The following is a 19,136-nucleotide window of genomic DNA, read 5'->3' on the forward strand; positions in this document are numbered from 1 at the left end:
ACAGACTTGATCACTATCTAGTCTACAGACTAGATCACTATCTGGCCTATATACTGGATCACTGTCTAATCTCTAGACTAAGACTATTGTCTATAATTTAGACAAGATCAGTCTTGTCATTTTACTAGTACAGATCGCTGTCTAGTCTACATCACAGTAAAGTCCAGATGTTTCTTTAGCCTAGATCACTGTTTGATGTATGAAATAAACTAAGCAAATAGACTTAAGATTTGAACATTCTAGACTTTAAACTAGATTACTGTAGTCTTTAGATTAGAACTATCTAGTCTTTAGATTCTATTCTTTAGATTAGAGCAGTCCTATCTTTAGACTAGATCATTCTAGTCATTAGAGCAGTCCTATCTTTAGACTAGATCATTCTAGTCATTGGACTAGATCAGTTTAGGCTTTAGACTAGATCAGTTTAGTCTATAGAGTAGATCATTCTAGTCTTTATACTAGATCAATCTAGTCTTTATACTAGATCAATCTAATCTTTAGACTAGATCAATCAAGTCTCTAGACTAAATCAGTCTAGTCATTGAACTAGATCAGTATAATCTTTAGACTGGATCAGTCTAGTCTATAGAGTAGATCATTCTAGCCCTTTGACTAGATCAGCCTAGTCTTTAGACCAGATTAGTCTAATCTTAAACAAGATCTGTCTAGTATTTGGGCATGATCGGTCTAATCTTTAGACTAGATCAGTCTAGTCTTTAGCCTTGATCAGTATAGTCTTTAGACTAAATCTGTCTAGTATTTAGACAAGATCAGTCTAGTCTTTAGACAAGATCGGTCTAGTCTTTTGACTAGATCAGTCTAGTCTTTAGACTATATCATTCTAGTCTTTAGATAACATCATTCTAGTCATTAGAGTAGATCATTCTACTTTTTAGACTAGGTCAGTCTAATCTATAGATTGGATCAAGCTAGTATATACACTAAATCCCTGCCTTTGGACTAGATCACTGTAGACTACATTGCTATCTAAATCACAGAAATTTTCTCTTACTTACATGTTATAACAATTTCTTTCTAAAACCATATGTTGAAACTTATCACTTCCATTAATATATGATCAACACGATCACTTAATTAACTTAATAAACTCTGCTGATATATTTACGAGTATATTTACATTATTCCCAGCATCTTACCTAAAAATAAACAAAGAGAAAAAAATCAATATTAGTCATTTTCTCAAAAAAAAAAAAAAATCAAAATATTTTTAAATATTTACTTTACAAACAACAACTTCGCCCCGTCAAACTTTAGGAAACAGTTTACAATATAGCAAAGTAACATCTGTTTGCAGTTTAATTAAAAAAATATATATATTTATCATTCATTGCGTAGCAAAAACATTTTGTAGTAAAAAAAATTTATTATCTCTTGAAATTTGTTTATTTAAAGATTAAATAAAGATCGTTTAGTCTACGCAAGCAACAAACCACTTGCGAAATTTTCTTTGACGATATATTTACACTAAATTTGGTATAAACAGTAAATGGATTTTGGGGGAAAACTGAGATATAGAAGAAGACTAGAGCTTTTTTTGTTCGGTTTGTTCAACAAAAAAAAGCAGTAACATAAATAAACAAATTGTGTTAAGTACCTAAAGGGGAAGAAATTTAAAAGAGTAAATTCCTGGATAGATAGTATAAAGGCTAGACTGATCTATTTTAAAGACAATATTGATTTAGTCTAAAGTCTAGACTGACCTCTTCTAAATACTAGACTGATCTAGTCTAAAGACTGGACTGATCTAGTCTAAAGTCTATACTGGTCTAGTCTAAAGACTAGACTGATCCAGTCTAAATACTGGACTAATATAGTCTAAAGACTAGGCTGATCTAGTCTGAAGTCTAGACTGGTCTGGTCTAAAGACTAGACTGATCGAGTCTAAATACTGGACTAATATAGTCTAAAGACTAGGCTGATCTAGTCTAAAGACGAGACTGATCTATTCTAAAGACTAGACTGATCTAATCAAAAGTCTAGACTGATCTAGTCCAAAGACTAGACTGATAGAGTCTTAATACTGGACTAATCTAGTCTAAAGTCTAGACTGATCTAGTCCAAAGACTAGACTGATAGAATCTAAATACTGGACTAATCTAGTCTAAAATCTAGACAGATCTAGTATAAAGTCTAGATTGATCTAGTCTAAAGACTTATCTATTTTAAAGACTGGACTCTTGTCTAAATACTAGACTGATCGAGTCTAAATACTAGGCTGATCTAGTCTAAATACTAGACTGATCTAGTCTAAAGACTAGACTGATTTAATCTAAAGACTAGACTGATTTAGTCTAAATACTAGACTGGTCTAGTCTAAAGACTAGACTGATCCAGTCTTAATACTGGACTAATATAGTCTAAAGACTAGGCTGATCTAGTCTAAAGACGAGACTGATCTAATCTAAAGTCTAGACTGATCTAGTCCAAAGACTAGACTGATAGAATCTAAATACTGGACTAATCTAGTCTAAAGTCTAGATTGATCTAGTCTAAAGACTAGACTGATCTAGTCTGAAGTCTAGACTGATGTAGTCTAACGACTAGACTTATCCAGTCTAAATACTGGAATGATCTAGTCTGAAGTCTAGACTGATGTAGTCTAACGACTAGACTGATCCAGTCTAAATACTGGAATGATCTAGTCTATAGTCTAGAGTGATTTAGTCTTAAGTCTTGACCGATCTAGTGTAAAGACTAGACTGATCTAGTCTCTAAAGACAAGTCTGATTTAGTCTAAAGTCTAGACTGATCTAGTCTAAGGACTAGACTGATCTAGTCTACAGACTAGACTGATCTAGTCTACAGACTAGACTGATCTAGTCTACAGACTAGACTGATCTAGTCTACAGACTAGACTGATCTTGGCTACAGACTAGACTGATCTAGTCTAAAGTCTAGACATATCTGGTCTAAAGTCTAGACAGATCTAGTTTATAAAGTATTTACAATAGATCAATCTAATCTACAGTCCTTAGACTAGATCAGTCAGTCTAAGGACTGTAGATTAGATTGATCTATTTTAAATACTTTATAAAGAATACATGCCTTTAAATTACTGTCCACTAATTTTCTAAACTAAATTAAATATTTACCTAATTTCTATTTTCCATTTTTATTTACACTTACACATAAAATAAGGAAAAATATTTCCTTTCTAGATTAAAGAACATAAAAAATGTAAAATTTAAAAGTGTTGAAATAATTTTACGAGATTTTACCCAAATCTTCTGATCGCTTCAAAAATTAAATAAAAAAATTAAAAGTACACATGGTTTTCAAACAAAATAATTACTCTGTTTGGAAAAAAGTGAAAGAACACATGTTTTATATTAAAACAACCTAAAATCTAAATTAAATTGGCAGATAAAACATCTTTTTCAAATTATGGTTTTCGTAAAAAAAAAAAAAAAACATAATGGAAAAAGTAGCAATAAAAAAGAGAAAACCCTTAATTTAAAAATTTTTAAAAGTACATGGATGATTTTCAGTTACAAATAAAATATAAAAATTAAGTTTAATCAATCTGTGCAGCAGATAACCTGGTCACCTCTTTAACAATATTGCGTTATTTATTGTTAAAAATAAAGTACACCACCATGAGATCTCTTAATATTGTTGTTGCAGTTGGTGCAATGGATCTATACTTGATCGGTGGAATACAGCAAGTGTGGTACCACCACCTTGTTGTTGTACTTTAAGAAAAAAAAAAAACGAACAGAAATAAACCTGAAAACGAGAACAACCAAAGATCTGTGTTGGCAAGCGGCCTGGCTGACTGCTTGGAATGAAAAAAAAAATAAATAAAATCACAACCATTAATAAAAAATTGTTCATTTCAACTGAATAAAATAAGGAATGTGGTCGTGGCTACATTTAAGCTTTAGATATAAAAAAAATACATTTATGCAGCAATAACAACAACATTTACGAAAAAACTGGGAGAAATAAAGGTATAAACAAACTTTACTTTTAATATTAATGCTGCTGCTAAAGGGCAACATTTAGGGAAAAAGGGGGCCTGAATATATTGTTAAAAAGAAAGAGAGCAATGATAAAATATTAAGAGAAAAGAAGTTCAGGAACTAAAGGCAATAAGGAAAGGATTACTCAAGGATATTATAACACGAGTCATACTTATGTGATCTTCTGTGTTTGAACTAGTCTATAGTCTAGTCTATAGTCTAGTCTATAGTCTAGTCTATAGTCTAGTCTATAGTCTAGTCTATAGTCTAGACTAGACTATAGTCTAGTCTATAGTTTAGTCTATAGTTTAGTCTATAGTCTAGTCTATAGTCTAGTCTATAGTCTAGTCTATAGTCTAGTCTATAGTCTAGTCTATAGTCTAGTCTATAGTCTAGTCTATAGTCTAGTCTATAGTCTAGTCTATAGTCTAGTCTATAGTCTAGTCTATAGTCTAGTCTATAGTCTAGTCTATAGTCTAGTCTATAGTCTATTCTATAGTCTATTCTATAGTCTAGTCTATAGTCTAGTCTATAGTCTAGTATATAGTCTAGTCTATAGTCTAGTCTATAGTCTAGTCTATAGTCTAGTCTATAGTCTAGTCTATAGTATAGTCTATAGTATAGTCTATAGTCTAGTCTATAGTCTAGTCTATAGTCTAGTCTATAGTCTAGTCTATAGTCTAGTCTATAGTCTAGTCTATAGTCTAGTCTATAGTCTAGTCTATAGTCTAGTCTATAGTCTAGTCTATAGTCTAGTCTATAGTCTAGTCTATAGTCTAGTCTATAGTCTAGTCTATAGTCTAGTCTATAGTCTAGTCTATAGTCTAGTCTATAGTCTAGTCTATAGTCTAGTCTATAGTCTAGTCTATAGTCTAGTCTATAGTCTAGTCTATAGTCTAGTCTATAGTCTAGTCTATAGTCTAGTCTATAGTCTAGTCTATAGTCTAGTCTATAGTCTAGTCTATAGTCTAGTCTATAGTCTAGTCTATAGTCTAGTCTATAGTCTAGTCTATAGTCTAGTCTATAGTCTAGTCTATAGTCTAGTCTATAGTCTAGTCTATAGTCTAGTCTATAGTCTAGTCTATAGTCTAGTCTATAGTCTAGTCTATAGTCTAGTCTATAGTCTAGTCTATAGTCTAGTCTATAGTCTAGTCTATAGTCTAGTCTATAGTCTAGTCTATAGTCTAGTCTATAGTCTAGTCTATAGTCTAGTCTATAGTCTAGTCTATAGTCTAGTCTATAGTCTAGTCTATAGTCTAGTCTATAGTCTAGTCTATAGTCTAGTCTATAGTCTAGTCTATAGTCTAGTCTATAGTCTAGTCTATAGTCTAGTCTATAGTCTAGTCTATAGTCTAGTCTATAGTCTAGTCTATAGTCTAGTCTAGTCTATAGTCTAGTCTATAGTCTAGTCTATAGTCTAGTCTATAGTCTAGTCTATAGTCTAGTCTATAGTCTAGTCTATAGTCTAGTCTATAGTCTAGTCTATAGTCTAGTCTATAGTCTAGTCTATAGTCTAGTCTATAGTCTAGTCTATAGTCTAGTCTATAGTCTAGTCTATAGTCTAGTCTATAGTCTAGTCTATAGTCTAGTCTATAGTCTAGTCTATAGTCTAGTCTATAGTCTAGTCTATAGTCTAGTCTATAGTCTAGTCTATAGTCTAGTCTATAGTCTAGTCTATAGTCTAGTCTATAGTCTAGTCTATAGTCTAGTATAGTCTAGTCTCCTAGTCTTTAAGTCTATAGTCTAGTCTATATTCTGTCTATAGTCTAGTCTATAGTCTAGTTCTATTAGTCTAAGTTCTATAGTCTAGTCTATAGTCTAGTCTATTTAGTCTAGTCTATAGTCTAGTCTTAGTCTAGCTCTAGTCTAGTCTATAGTCTAGTCTATAGTTCTTAGTCTATCGTCTTAGTCTATAGTCTAGGTCTATAGTCTAGTCTATAGTCTAGTCTATAGTCTAGGTCTATAGTCTAGTCTAGTAGCTAGTCTATCTTCTAGTCTCTAGGTCTAGTCTATAGTCTAGTCTATAGTTCTAGTCTATCAGTCTAGTCTATTAGTATCTAGTCTAGTAGTCTAGTCTATAGTTCTAGTCTATAGTCTCGTCTATAGTCTAGTCTAGTTAGTCTAGTCTAGTTATAGTCTAGTCTATAGTCTAGCTATAGTCTATAGTAGTCTAGTTGCTATAGTCTAGTCTATAAGTCTCGTCTATAGTCTAGTCTATAGTCTGTCTATAGTCTAGTCTATAGTCTAGTCTATAGTCTAGTCTATAGTCTAGTCTATAGTCTAGTCTAGTCTAGTCATAGTCTAGTCTATAGTCTAGTCTATAGTCTAGTCTATAGTCTAGTCTATAGTCTAGTCTATAGTCTAGTCTATAGTCTAGTCTATAGTCTAGTCTATAGTCTAGTCTATAGTCTAGTCTATAGTCTAGTCTATAGTCTAGTCTATAGTCTAGTCTATAGTCTAGTCTATATTCTAGTCTATAGTCTAGTCTATAGTCTAGTCTATAGTGCTAGTCTATAGTCTAGTCTATAGTCTAGTCTATAGTCTAGTCTATAGTCTAGTCTATAGTCTAGTCTATAGTCTAGTCTATAGTCTAGTCTATAGTCTAGTCTATAGTCTAGTCTATAGTCTAGTCTATAGTCTAGTCTATAGTCTAGTCTATAGTCTAGTCTATAGTCTAGTCTATAGTCTAGTCTATAGTCTAGTCTATAGTCTAGTCTATAGTCTAGTCTATAGTCTAGTCTATAGTCTAGTCTATAGTCTAGTCTATAGTCTAGTCTAGTCTAGTCTATATTCTAGTTTATAGTCTGCTGAGGGCCACCTTTGGACTATACCCGACATATCATGTAGAGCAAAAAAAAAAAAACAGAAAAAAATCATTTTTAAAAACTACAAGGAACAAAAACGACACTTGCATTTTTGTTGTTGTTGCTACTCTCCCAACTTTTATTTTTAGCAAAAAAGGGGAAAAAACCAAAAACATGAATATTTGTACATATTTTTTCAAATAAACAAAAAATCGCTTAAACGTACAAAAATTTTGTATTTAGCACACACATGTTGTGGTGCAGCAGCAGCATACAGCAAACAAAAATGTTGCAGTTGTTGTCGTTGATGTCTTACAACAATGTTTTCTGTTTATTTGGTATGTTTGTTGTTATTGGTGGTCAGTGTTAACAATTCTTAAGTAATTTTTCATAAAAAAAAATATCAGACAATTCTTTAATTTCACAAAATCATGTGTGTTTTACCTCAGCAGCAGGTTAATTATTCAGGACCATCAACCTTTATAGAACAATAAGTTGGGGGAAATTATGATAAAAACTCACTTTATCGCTTTATTGTTATAAATACTTTTTACTGTGAATTTAATTAAAATTTATTTCTAGTTTCAGTGTGTAAAATTGTTTATTTCAGAGAAATAAATCTTATTAGAAGAAATAGTTTTCCTTTGTGTAAGTTTTATTGCATTTACAATAGATGAGTGTAAATGAATCATTTCCTTTCTTTAGTCTTAACTATATATAAAATGCATTTCAAATTTAATTAATTAATTTACATATATACGTATAATAATGCCATCTGTCATTATTCGAGCTTGCTTTTGATTGAAAACGGAAATAGTCTTTGGAACTATGAAACACCACTAGATATTTAAAATAATTTATTTTAAATTACATTTTAATAAGTGAAAATATGTTGAGACAGTAGGAAATTTATTAAAATTGAATGGGAAATTAATGGCAATCGAACTTTAGTCGAACTATTTGTTCATGGTCTTGTTAAGTCAAGGTTCTCGGCAGAAAGAATTTATATGAAAATCTCAAATTGTACTGCAATTATTTTTACTAGATAGCTTGAACGTTCCATTACCATGATCTCACTAAGGAAAATTCTGATCAAGATCTTTTTGTATTTTCTGAGTTCTCAGCAGATTTAAAGAACTAAACCAAGTCTAGAGAACTTTTTTCTCAAGATGTTCTTAAGACGTGTTTCATTGCTGATCTTTTCAATCGAATTGATCTTTATGAATCACCCAAAATAAACTTAATTTAAAATATAAAACCGTTAAAAGTCACTAAACAAAAAACACAAACAAACCATTTAATTGGTGTCATAAATATTCTACGATCATAAAATTAGTTTCTTTTAAATTTATAGACAAATTAAATATAATATTATTAATTTTTATAAACGTTGGCGCTTGGTTCTTTTTTGAATTTATGAAAATGTTGAAATTGACAACTTGAAAACCACATTAATTTAAAAATTTGTATGAGATTGTTCTTTATGATTTTGTTTTTTTTTTTTTGGTTTCTATATCTTGTATTCTGTTGTCATAAAGTCAATGCACTTGATTGTTTTCTGTGAGAATAAATTTTATTTTTTATTTATAGTACAAAAAATTACTAAGTGTGTGTATAGAACAATTGTATTGAAAATTCGTAAGGGCGTTCACTAAAGGCGCAAATTTACTATTTGGGCAAGACTAGGACTATAGACTAGACTATAGACTAGACTATAGACTAGACTATAGACTAGACTATAGACTAGACTATAGACTAGACTATAGACTAGACTATAGACTAGACTATAGACTAGACTATAGACTAGACTATAGACTAGACTATAGACTAGACTATAGACTAGACTATAGACTAGACTATAGACTAGACTATAGACTAGACTATAGACTAGACTATAGACTAGACTATAGACTAGGACTATAGACTAGACTATAGACTAGACTATAGACTAGACTATAGACTAGACTATAGACTAGACTATAGACTAGACTATAGACTAGACTATAGACTAGACTATAGACTAGACTATAGACTAGACTATAGACTAGACTATAGACTAGACTATAGACTAGACTATAGACTAGACTATAGACTAGACTATAGACTAGACTATAGACTAGACTATAGACTAGACTATAGACTAGACTATAGACTAGACTATAGACTAGACTATAGACTAGACTATAGACTAGACTATAGACTAGACTATAGACTAGACTATAGACTAGACTATAGACTAGACTATAGACTAGACTATAGACTAGACTATAGACTAGACTATAGACTAGACTATAGACTACTATAGACTAGACTATAGACTAGACTATAGACTAGACTATAGACTAGACTATAGACTAGACTATAGACTAGACTATAGACTAGACTATAGACTAGACTATAGACTAGACTATAGACTAGACTATAGACTAGACTTTAGACTAGACTATAGACTAGACTATAGACTAGACTATAGACTAGACTATAGACTAGACTATAGACTAGACTATAGACTAGATTATAGACTAGATTATAGACAAGACTATAGAAAAGACTATAGACAAGACTATAGACTAGGCTATAGACTAGGCTGTAGACTAGGCTATAGACTAGGCTATAGACTAGGCTATAGACTAGGCTATAGACTAGGCTATAGACTAGGCTATAGACTAGACTATAGACTAGACTATAGACTAGACTATAGACTAGACTATAGACTAGACTATAGACTAGACTATAGACTAGACTATAGACTAGACTATAGACTAGACTATAGACTAGACTATAGACTAGACTATAGACTAGACTATAGACTAGACTATAGACTAGACTATAGACTAGACTATAGACTAGACTATAGACTAGACTATAGACTAGACTATAGACTAGACTATAGACTAGACTATAGACTAGACTATAGACTAGACTATAGACTAGACTATAGACTAGACTATAGACTAGACTATAGACTAGACTATAGACTAGACTATAGACTAGACTATAGACTAGACTATAGACTAGACTATAGACTAGACTATAGACTAGACTATAGACTAGACTATAGACTAGATTATAGACTAGATTATAGACAAGACTATAGAAAAGACTATAGACAAGACTATAGACAAGACTATAGACTAGGCTATAGACTAGGCTGTAGACTAGGCTATAGACTAGGCTATAGACTAGGCTATAGACTAGGCTATAGACTAGGCTATAGACTAGACTATAGACTAGACTATAGACTAGACTATAGACTAGACTATAGACTAGACTATAGACTAGACTATAGACTAGGCTATAGACTATATAGAATAGAACAAGACTAGACTGTAGACTAGCATGTATAGACTAGACTACATGCTAGACTATAGAATATACTATAGACTAGACTATACTATAGACTAGACTATAGGCTAGACTACATGCTAGACTATAGAATATAATATAGACTAGACTATACTATAGACTAGACTATAGACAAGGCTACAGAGTATAGAATAGAACTAGAATGCAGGCTAGACTATAGGCTGGACTACATGCTAGACTATATACTAGACTATTCACTAGGCTATAGACTATACTATAAACTAAACTATTTGCAAAGTTAGAACATAAAAATTGCAGATTCACTTGAACTCCCCCATTTTATATTCATTGTTGATTTGTTTAACTTTTTGTTCAAGAACTTAAAAACTAAAAAAAAAATCGTAAATATCGATCGTTTGCTTTAATCCAACGACCACCTACTTTTCAAGAGTTTGAAATTTTGTAATTTAAAAATGTCGCCAATTTACTGGCGTACTGCTGCTGCTTCTAACTGGCTATAGTTTTGATGTTGATTTTTGCTACTGACTGCCACTAAAAACTAATAAACAAACTACTACACTATATGCTGCGGTTTACCTCAAATCAATTTGAACATTGTACATTGTACATGTTTGTTCCAGAAACACAAATTTACAACAACAAAAAAAATACAAATAAATATAAACATATTGTTTTATAGTTTTTCTCTGTTCTTCAATAGAACATTAGAAAAATATATATATAAAAAATTATAAATGAAAACTTAAATAAATAACAATATGCAATTAATTTTGAAATTTATCTTCAAATATTGACAAAACAACAACGACAACTAACTTTTTTTGTTTGCTATAAATGGCAAACGACAACAGCTAGAAGAAATAAATACAAGCCACCACCATATTGATAAGTAAATTGAAGTTTATTTTTTTTCTGTATTATTTTTATTAATTATAATGATAGTCATTTGTTTTTATTGTGGTGCGCTTGAGAGGTAAAAAGATATGTTTTTAGAATTGTCATACAATGTGTCAGCAAAGCAAGCAAATACTGTGCAAGACATATGTAAGTTCCAAGGTTATCGGTTATGTTCCAAAATTTTCGCAATCTTTAATCTCTTAAGAACTAGTAAAATAGAATTTTAATCACGTAGAAGTTAGCAGACTATAAACCTGACTATGTCCTAAACTATATATAGACTAGACTATAGACTAGACCATAGACTAGACTATACACAGAAAAAAATGGAATTCAAAATCAAACAAAAAATTCATAAAGCCAAGTATTTTTTTTACTAAAATAGGACCTATCACGAAATTCGTAAAATCAAGTACTCAAATTCGTAAATTCTTTATTGAAAAAATTTCAGGATTTTTCTTATTAAAATAATATACTATTTACGAAAAACATTAATAAATAATCGCAACATTTCCAAACAATTATTTTACTGAAACAATAACACAAGTTATTAGTATTTGTACTGAAATTCAAGCAAATATGTTATCTGAAACATTTAAATTATTTATTGTATTTTGGCAATAATAATAAGAAAATTTTTCATTGAATCTATAAAAATTTTGTTAAAAAATATATACTAATTTTTAACAAAAATTTTACAAAAAATATTTAAAACTAAAAGTAGTAAAAAAATTACATATATATTTACAACATTTTTAAGAAAACGTTTCTAATTCTAGAAACTATTATTTTGTACTGTGAAAACTGAAACACTTATACATTAAATGTTATAAACCAAATAAGAATTATATCAATTCGTTTAGTACATTCCAAAACTGGTTTTATTGTTGTATTCCATATGCTGACATAAAATAAAACTCAAACAAAAACATTTATTGAATCAGTAAAAATATTTACTGAAAGTTAAATTTATTTCAATAAAGTGTTGTTAGAAAATATTTTCCTTCTGTGTGAACATCAAACAAATTCGTTATAAACCCAAATAAAAATATTAATAAAAATAGAAATTAAATGTAAGCAACCGATTGTTAAGAAAAAAATTGTGCATTTTTTTTTTCTGTGTAGACTAGAATATAGACTAGACTATAGACTAGACTATAGACTAGACTTAGACTAGACTATACTGAGACTAGATTATTAGACTAGACATTAGACCTAGACTATAGCTAGACTATAGACTAGACTATAGACTAGACTATAGACTAGACTATAGACTAGACTATAGACTAGACTATAGACTAGACTATAGACTAGACTATAGACTAGACTATAGACTAGACTATAGACTAGACTAGACTAGACTATAGACTAGACTATAGACTAGACTATAGACTAGACTATAGACTAGACTATAGACTAGACTATAGACTAGACTATAGACTAGACTATAGACTAGACTATAGACTAGACTATAGACTAGACTATAGACTAGACTATAGACTAGACTTTAGACTAGACTATAGACTAGACTATAGACTAGACTATAGACTAGACTATAGACTAGACTATAGACTAGACTATAGACTAGACTATAGACTAGACTATAGACTAGACTATAGAGACTATAGACTAGACTACTATAGACTAGACTATAGACTAGACTATAGACTAGACTATAGACTAGACTATAGACTAGACTATAGACTAGACTATAGACTAGACTATAGACTAGACTATAGACTATAGACTAGACTATAGACTAGACTATAGACTAGACTATAGACTAGACTATAGACTAGACTATAGACTAGACTATAGACTAGACTATAGACTAGACTATAGACTAGACTATAGACTAGACTATAGACTAGACTTAGACTAGACTATAGACTAGACTAAGACTAGACTATAGACTAGACTATAGACTAGACTATAGACTAGACTATACTATAGACTAGACTATAGACTAGACTATAGACTAGACATAGACTATGACGATAGACGAGACTATAGACTAGACTATAGACTAGACTATAGACTAGACTATAGACTAGACTATAGACTAGACTATAGACTAGACTATAGACTAGACTATAGACTAGACTATAGACTAGACTATAGACTAGACTATGACTAGACTATAGACTAGACCTATAGACTAGACTATAGACTAGACTATAGACTAGACTATAGACTATAGACTAACTATGACTAGACTATAGACTAGACTATAGACTAGACTATAGACTAGACTATAGACTAGACTATAGACTAGACTATAGACTAGACTATAGACTAGACTATAGACTAGACTATAGACTATACTATAGACCTAGACTATAGACTAGACTATAGACTAGACTATAGACTAGACTATAGACTAGACTATAGACTAGACTATAGACTAGACTATAGACTAGACTATAGACTAGACTATAGACTAGACTATAGACTAGACTATAGACTAGACTATAGACTAGACTATAGACTAGACTATAGACTAGACTATAGACTAGACTATAGACTAGACTATAGACTAGACTATAGACTAGACTATAGACTAGACTATAGACTAGACTATAGACTAGACTATAGACTAGACTATAGACTAGACTATAGACTAGACTATAGACTAGACTATAGACTAGACTATAGACTAGACTATAGACTAGACATAGACTAGACTATAGACTAGACTATAGACTAGACTATAGACTAGGACTATAGACTAGACTATAGACTAGACTATAGACTAGACTATAGACTAGACTATAGACTAGACTATAGACTAGACTATAGACTAGACTATAGACTAGACTATAGACTAGACTATAGACTAGACTATAGACTAGACTATAGACTAGACCTATAGACTATAGACTAGACTATAGACTAGACTATAGACTAGACTATAGACTAGACTATAGACTAGACTATAGACTAGACTATAGACTAGACTATAGACTAGACTATAGACTAGACTAGACTAGACTAGACTATAGACTAGACTATAGACTAGACTATAGACTAGACTATAGACTAGACTATAGACTAGACTATAGACTAGACTATAGACTAGACTATAGACTAGACTAGACTAGACTATAGACTAGACTATAGACTAGACTATAGACTAGACTATAGACTAGACTATAGACTAGACTATAGACTAGACTATAGACTAGACTATAGACTAGACTATAGACTAGACTATAGACTAGACTATAGACTAGACTATAGACTAGACTATAGACTAGACTATAGACTAGACTATAGACTAGACTATAGACTAGACTATAGACTAGACTATAGACTAGACTATAGACTAGACTATAGACTGTAACTTATTTAGTATAAAATAATTTAAATGAAAACGTGATTAATGTGCAACTGAAAACTAAATTTGTTTAAAATTCCAAAACAAAAGAGACAAATAAGAGAAAAACTCGAATTTATATGTCGCGTCCATTTTTTATATTTAAACCAAATAAATGACTTATTTGACACATGTTTTTGTTTTATTATTATTGCTGTTGTTGCCATCAATGTTTATATGTCAAAAGCGTTTGTTTGGTTTTTTCGAAAATTTATTTCGTAAAAATTTGTTTGTACAGAAAAAATCGTGAGTTTTTTTGTTTTTCATACGAAAATGTAATAAAAATAAAACTTTAAAAATTGACATTTTAATTGACATTCAAATAATGATTTAGATTTAGTTCTTGCTTTTCTAAATCTTAAAGATTTGATTTATTTACGTTGTTTTTATAAGACATTTGTTCATAGTTTTTTACAAAAATATTTTTGATTGAAGTTAAGTTTTTATTTATAATTAGATTTATTTGCTTTTTGTTTTCTTTTAAAGAAATTTTGAAATATTGTTGAGGTTGTAAAGTTCAGTAACAAGTGCCAGTATTTCTTTTTAAGATTTTTATCAATTTCCGTTTACTCACAAGAAATTGTGTTTTGTTAGCAATAAGTTCCTCAAAAATTTTGGTACTTCTTTAAAATTGGGTTAGTTAAGATAAATAGGAAATTTTTGATAACAAAATGTTATGGATTGCAAGCAGACCTAATCAAAACAGAGGAACAGTGAGAAGAGAATAGTGAAAAAAACAAAGATGAAAGTTGAGAATGAAACACTTTGGAAAATTTTATTTTAATATTTTGTTTTTTCTATTTACACACGAAGGACCATTTCGTAGATGTAGAAATTCATTATTGCAATAGAATTCTAGACCTATTTCAGATAAATGTTAAAAGTGATTCAGTATGGTAAGGTCTAGAGTCTAGTCTAGTCTAGTCTATAGTTTAATCTATAGTCTAGTCTATAGTCTAGTCTATAGTCTAGTCTATAGTCTAGTCTATAGTCTATAGTCTAGTCTATAGTCTAGTCTATAGTCTAGTCTATAGTCTAGTCTATAGTCTAGTCCAGTGCTGCCCATACACATACTGTTACACATCAATTTGTATTGGTAAAGCAGCAGAGAACAAAATGTAACCCAAAATAAAACTGTACTAATAAAATGACTGCAAACTAAAAAGTATATTCTAACTGTCAAATTGATATTATGGATTTTGACAGACAGCGTACATTAAAGTTCATATATAAAAAACTATCAGCTGTGCTCTCTCATTCATCTACATAAATTCGGCTTTCTCAAAATTTTGTTGTTGTATTTCTGTGTGGATTTTAAAAAAGTTGCGTACAGATCTTACTTCGACAAATGCTGATCAGCAACTGAGTTGATTTTGTTTTGCAAGTTGAGAGATAATCAACTAACACATGCTCAAATAAGAAAATACACAAGTAAGCTTATAGTGTAGGTGAGTCAACGCAACGTCAGCAGAAGTTTCTTGCCTTATCACGCGTGATAGGTAATCGCGATTTTGGGCAACTATAGTCTAGTCTATAGTCTAGTCTATAGTCTAGTCTATAGTCTAGTCTATAGTCTAGTCTATAGTCTAGTCTATTAGTCTAGTCTAGTCTATAGTCTAGTCTATAGTCTAGTCTATAGTCTAGTCTATAGTCTAGTCTATAGTCTAGTCTATAGTCTAGTCTATAGTCTAGTCTATAGTCTAGTCTATAGTCTAGTCTATAGTCTAGTCATAGTCTAGTCTATAGTCTAGTCTATAGTCTAGTCTATAGTCTAGTCTATAGTCTAGTCTATAGTCTAGTCTATAGTCTAGTCTATAGTCTAGTCTATAGTCTAGTCTATAGTCTAGTCTATAGTCTAGTCTATAGTCTAGTCTATAGTTCTAGTCTATAGTCTAGTCTATAGTCTAGTCTATAGTCTAGTCTATAGTCTAGTCTATAGTCTAGTCTATAGTCTAGTCTATAGTCTAGTCATAGTCTAGTTATAGTCTAGTCTATAGTCTAGTCTATAGTCTAGTCTATAGTCTAGTCTATAGTCTAGTCTATAGTCTAGTCTATAGTCTAGTCTAGTCTATGTAGTCTATAGTCTAGTCTATATCTAGAGTCCAGCTTATCTATGTATAGTCTATATAGTCTAGTATATAGTCTAGTCTATAGTCTAGTCTATAGTCTAGTCTATTAGTCTATAGCTTCTATAGTCTAGTCTATAGTCTATAGTCTAGTCTATAGTCTAGCTATAGATCTAGTCTATAGTCTAGTGCTTATCTCTATAGTCTATCTAAGTCTCTATAGTCTAGTCTTATCAGTCTATTCTATCTATAGTCATATAGTCTAGTCTATGTCAGTCTATCTAGTCTATAGCTAGTCTATAGTCTCTAGTCTAGCCTATAGTCTAGTCTATAGTCTAGTCTATAGTCTAGCCATAGATCTAGTCTATAGTCTAGTCTAATCTAGTCTATAGTCTAGTCTAAGTCTAGTCTATAGTCCTATAGTTCTATAGTCTAGTCTATATCGTCTATAGCCTATAGTCTAGTCTATCTAGTCTATAGTCTAAGTCTAGTCTATGTCTATCTATGTCTAGTCTATAGTCTAGTCTATAGTCTAGTCTATAGTCTAGTCTATAGTCTAGTCTATAGTCTAGTCTATAGTCTAGTCTATAGTCTAGGTCTATAGTCTCTAGTCCTATAGTCTAGTCTATAGTCTAGTCTATAGTCTAGTCTATAGTCTAGTCTATAGTCTAGTCTATAGTCTAGTCTATAGTCTAGTCTATAGTCTAGTCTATAGTCTAGTCTATAGTCTAGTCTATAGTCTAGTCTATAGTCTAGTCTATAGTCTAGTCTATAGTCTCGTCTATAGTCTAGTCTATAGTCTAGTCCTATAGTCTAGTCTATAGTCTAGTCTAGTCTAGTCTAGTCTAGTCTATAGTCTAGTCTATAGTCTATTCTATAGTCTAGTCTATAGTCTAGTCTATAGTCTAGTCTATAGCCTAGTCTATAGGCTAGTCTATAGTCTAGTCTATAGTCTAGTCTATAGTCTAGTCTATAGTCTTGTCTATAGTCTAGTCTACAGTCTAGTCTATAGTCTAGTCTATAGTCTAGCCTATAGTCTAGCCTATAGTCTAGTCTATAGTCTAGTCTATAGTCTAGTCTATAGTCTAGCCTATAGTCTAGCCTATAGTCTAGTCTATAGTCTAGTCTATAGTCTAGTCTATAGTCTAGTCTATAGTCTAGTCTATAGTCTAGTCTATAGTCTAGTCTATAGTCTAGTCTATAGTCTAGTCTATAGTCTAGTCTATAGTCTAGTCTATAGTCTAGTCTATAGTCTAGTCTATAGTCTAGTCTATAGTCTAGTCTATAGTCTAGTCTATAGTCTAGTCTATAGTCTAGTCTATAGTCTAGTCTATAGTCTAGTCTATAGTCTAGTCTATAGTCTAGTCTATAGTCTAGTCTATAGTCTAGTCTATAGTCTAGTCTATAGTCTAGTCTATAGTTCTTGCTTTACATAATTAGGATCCATTTGGAAACTTAAGAGGCGTGTCTGGGATGCCACGTTATATAAAATCGTTAGTCTACCCATCTCTGCATTCTAGTGAGAAATATGTTTCTGACTCATACGACTTTCAAACATCTCAATTGCAATATTAAACGTCTTCATTTGTCTTAATTTAATCGAAATGTTAATAAAATCACGTACGTTTTTTTTTTTTTTTTCAAAAAACATTAATATTACTTCCACAATTAATTGGGTGTCTCTTCAAGAAATAATTAATTATGACTTCAATAATCAATATAATACGAAAAAATAACAAATATGAATTAAAAATTAAGTTTTGAATGAAGCAGTGAAAGGATTTTAATGTGACCAAATGTAAAACGGAAAATTACGAAGCAAACTGTGGGGAGAAATCTAGGGGATATTGTTTCTAATCTTAATCAAAATTGAAAATTTTTAACTTAGTCAATTATGACAATATAAACGGTTCACTCCGTCCTAGTTTGCTTCCAAAAGCTCGACGTACCTTCAGATCCATATGTCGGATCAAGTGCGTTTTGTCTTTAATTTTTTTTTTCTATTTTGGCATCTTTAAGATTGTTCATCTCTGCTATATAAAGTATTTAAATAAATATTTTTTTCCATTTTCCATTTAATTTTTTATATTTTGAAATTTCCTGCCTTTTTTTCTTAAGCAACAAAACGCAAAAACAATTTTTAATTGTCTGTCGACTTAATTTAAACATAAACGATATATTAGCATATTTGTAAAAATATTTCCTTGTTACCATTAGCTGCTTGTCAGTCAGTCAGTCGAACAAATGAAACCAATATAGGACAAAAATATTAAAAGAAAAATAAATTTCAAAATTTGTCTAAAAAAAGTGGGTGTGTATGAGTTTTAACAAAAAATAAAAGAAAATGATTTATGTAAATTAATTTAAACAAATTTGTTGTAATGATTTGCAGTTAACACACATTTTTGGAAAAAAATATATCTTGATGAAAAAAATTCTTTCATAATCTTGTGTTGTTTTTCCAAAAAGTAAATTTTAGCTTCCGTAGAAGAAGAATTTTTTGGTTTTAGAATAACAGCAAAACGTGTTGTTATTCTTTTGATCAGTTTGTTTGTTCAGTCTGTAAATGTTATAGAATGTTTTTTCTTGATTGTTTTAGTAATAAATAATATTTTTATTTGTTTTTGTTAAATAGTATGTTTGTGCTACTCCTCTTTAATTTTTTGATTGTTAAACAGAGTAG

At 30.7% G+C, this 19,136-nt stretch overlaps 1 long non-coding RNA gene across 1 annotated transcript in view; it reads right to left on the reverse strand.

The window, feature by feature from the left end:
• Positions 1–697: 697 nt before the first annotated feature.
• Positions 698–19,136, reverse strand: part of LOC119609120 — a 35,538-nt gene continuing 17,099 nt past the window's right edge. Inside the window, exon 3 of the long non-coding RNA XR_005231891.1 lies at positions 698–1,157. This is a non-coding gene — a long non-coding RNA (uncharacterized LOC119609120). The remainder of the gene's footprint in view (positions 1,158–19,136) is intronic.

This window comes from Lucilia sericata, unplaced genomic scaffold (assembly GCF_015586225.1).
Source record: "Lucilia sericata isolate MDLA Ls3-8-SP2 unplaced genomic scaffold, ASM1558622v1 Contig000930F_arrow, whole genome shotgun sequence".
In the NCBI taxonomy this organism is placed as follows: domain Eukaryota; kingdom Metazoa; phylum Arthropoda; class Insecta; order Diptera; family Calliphoridae; genus Lucilia; species Lucilia sericata.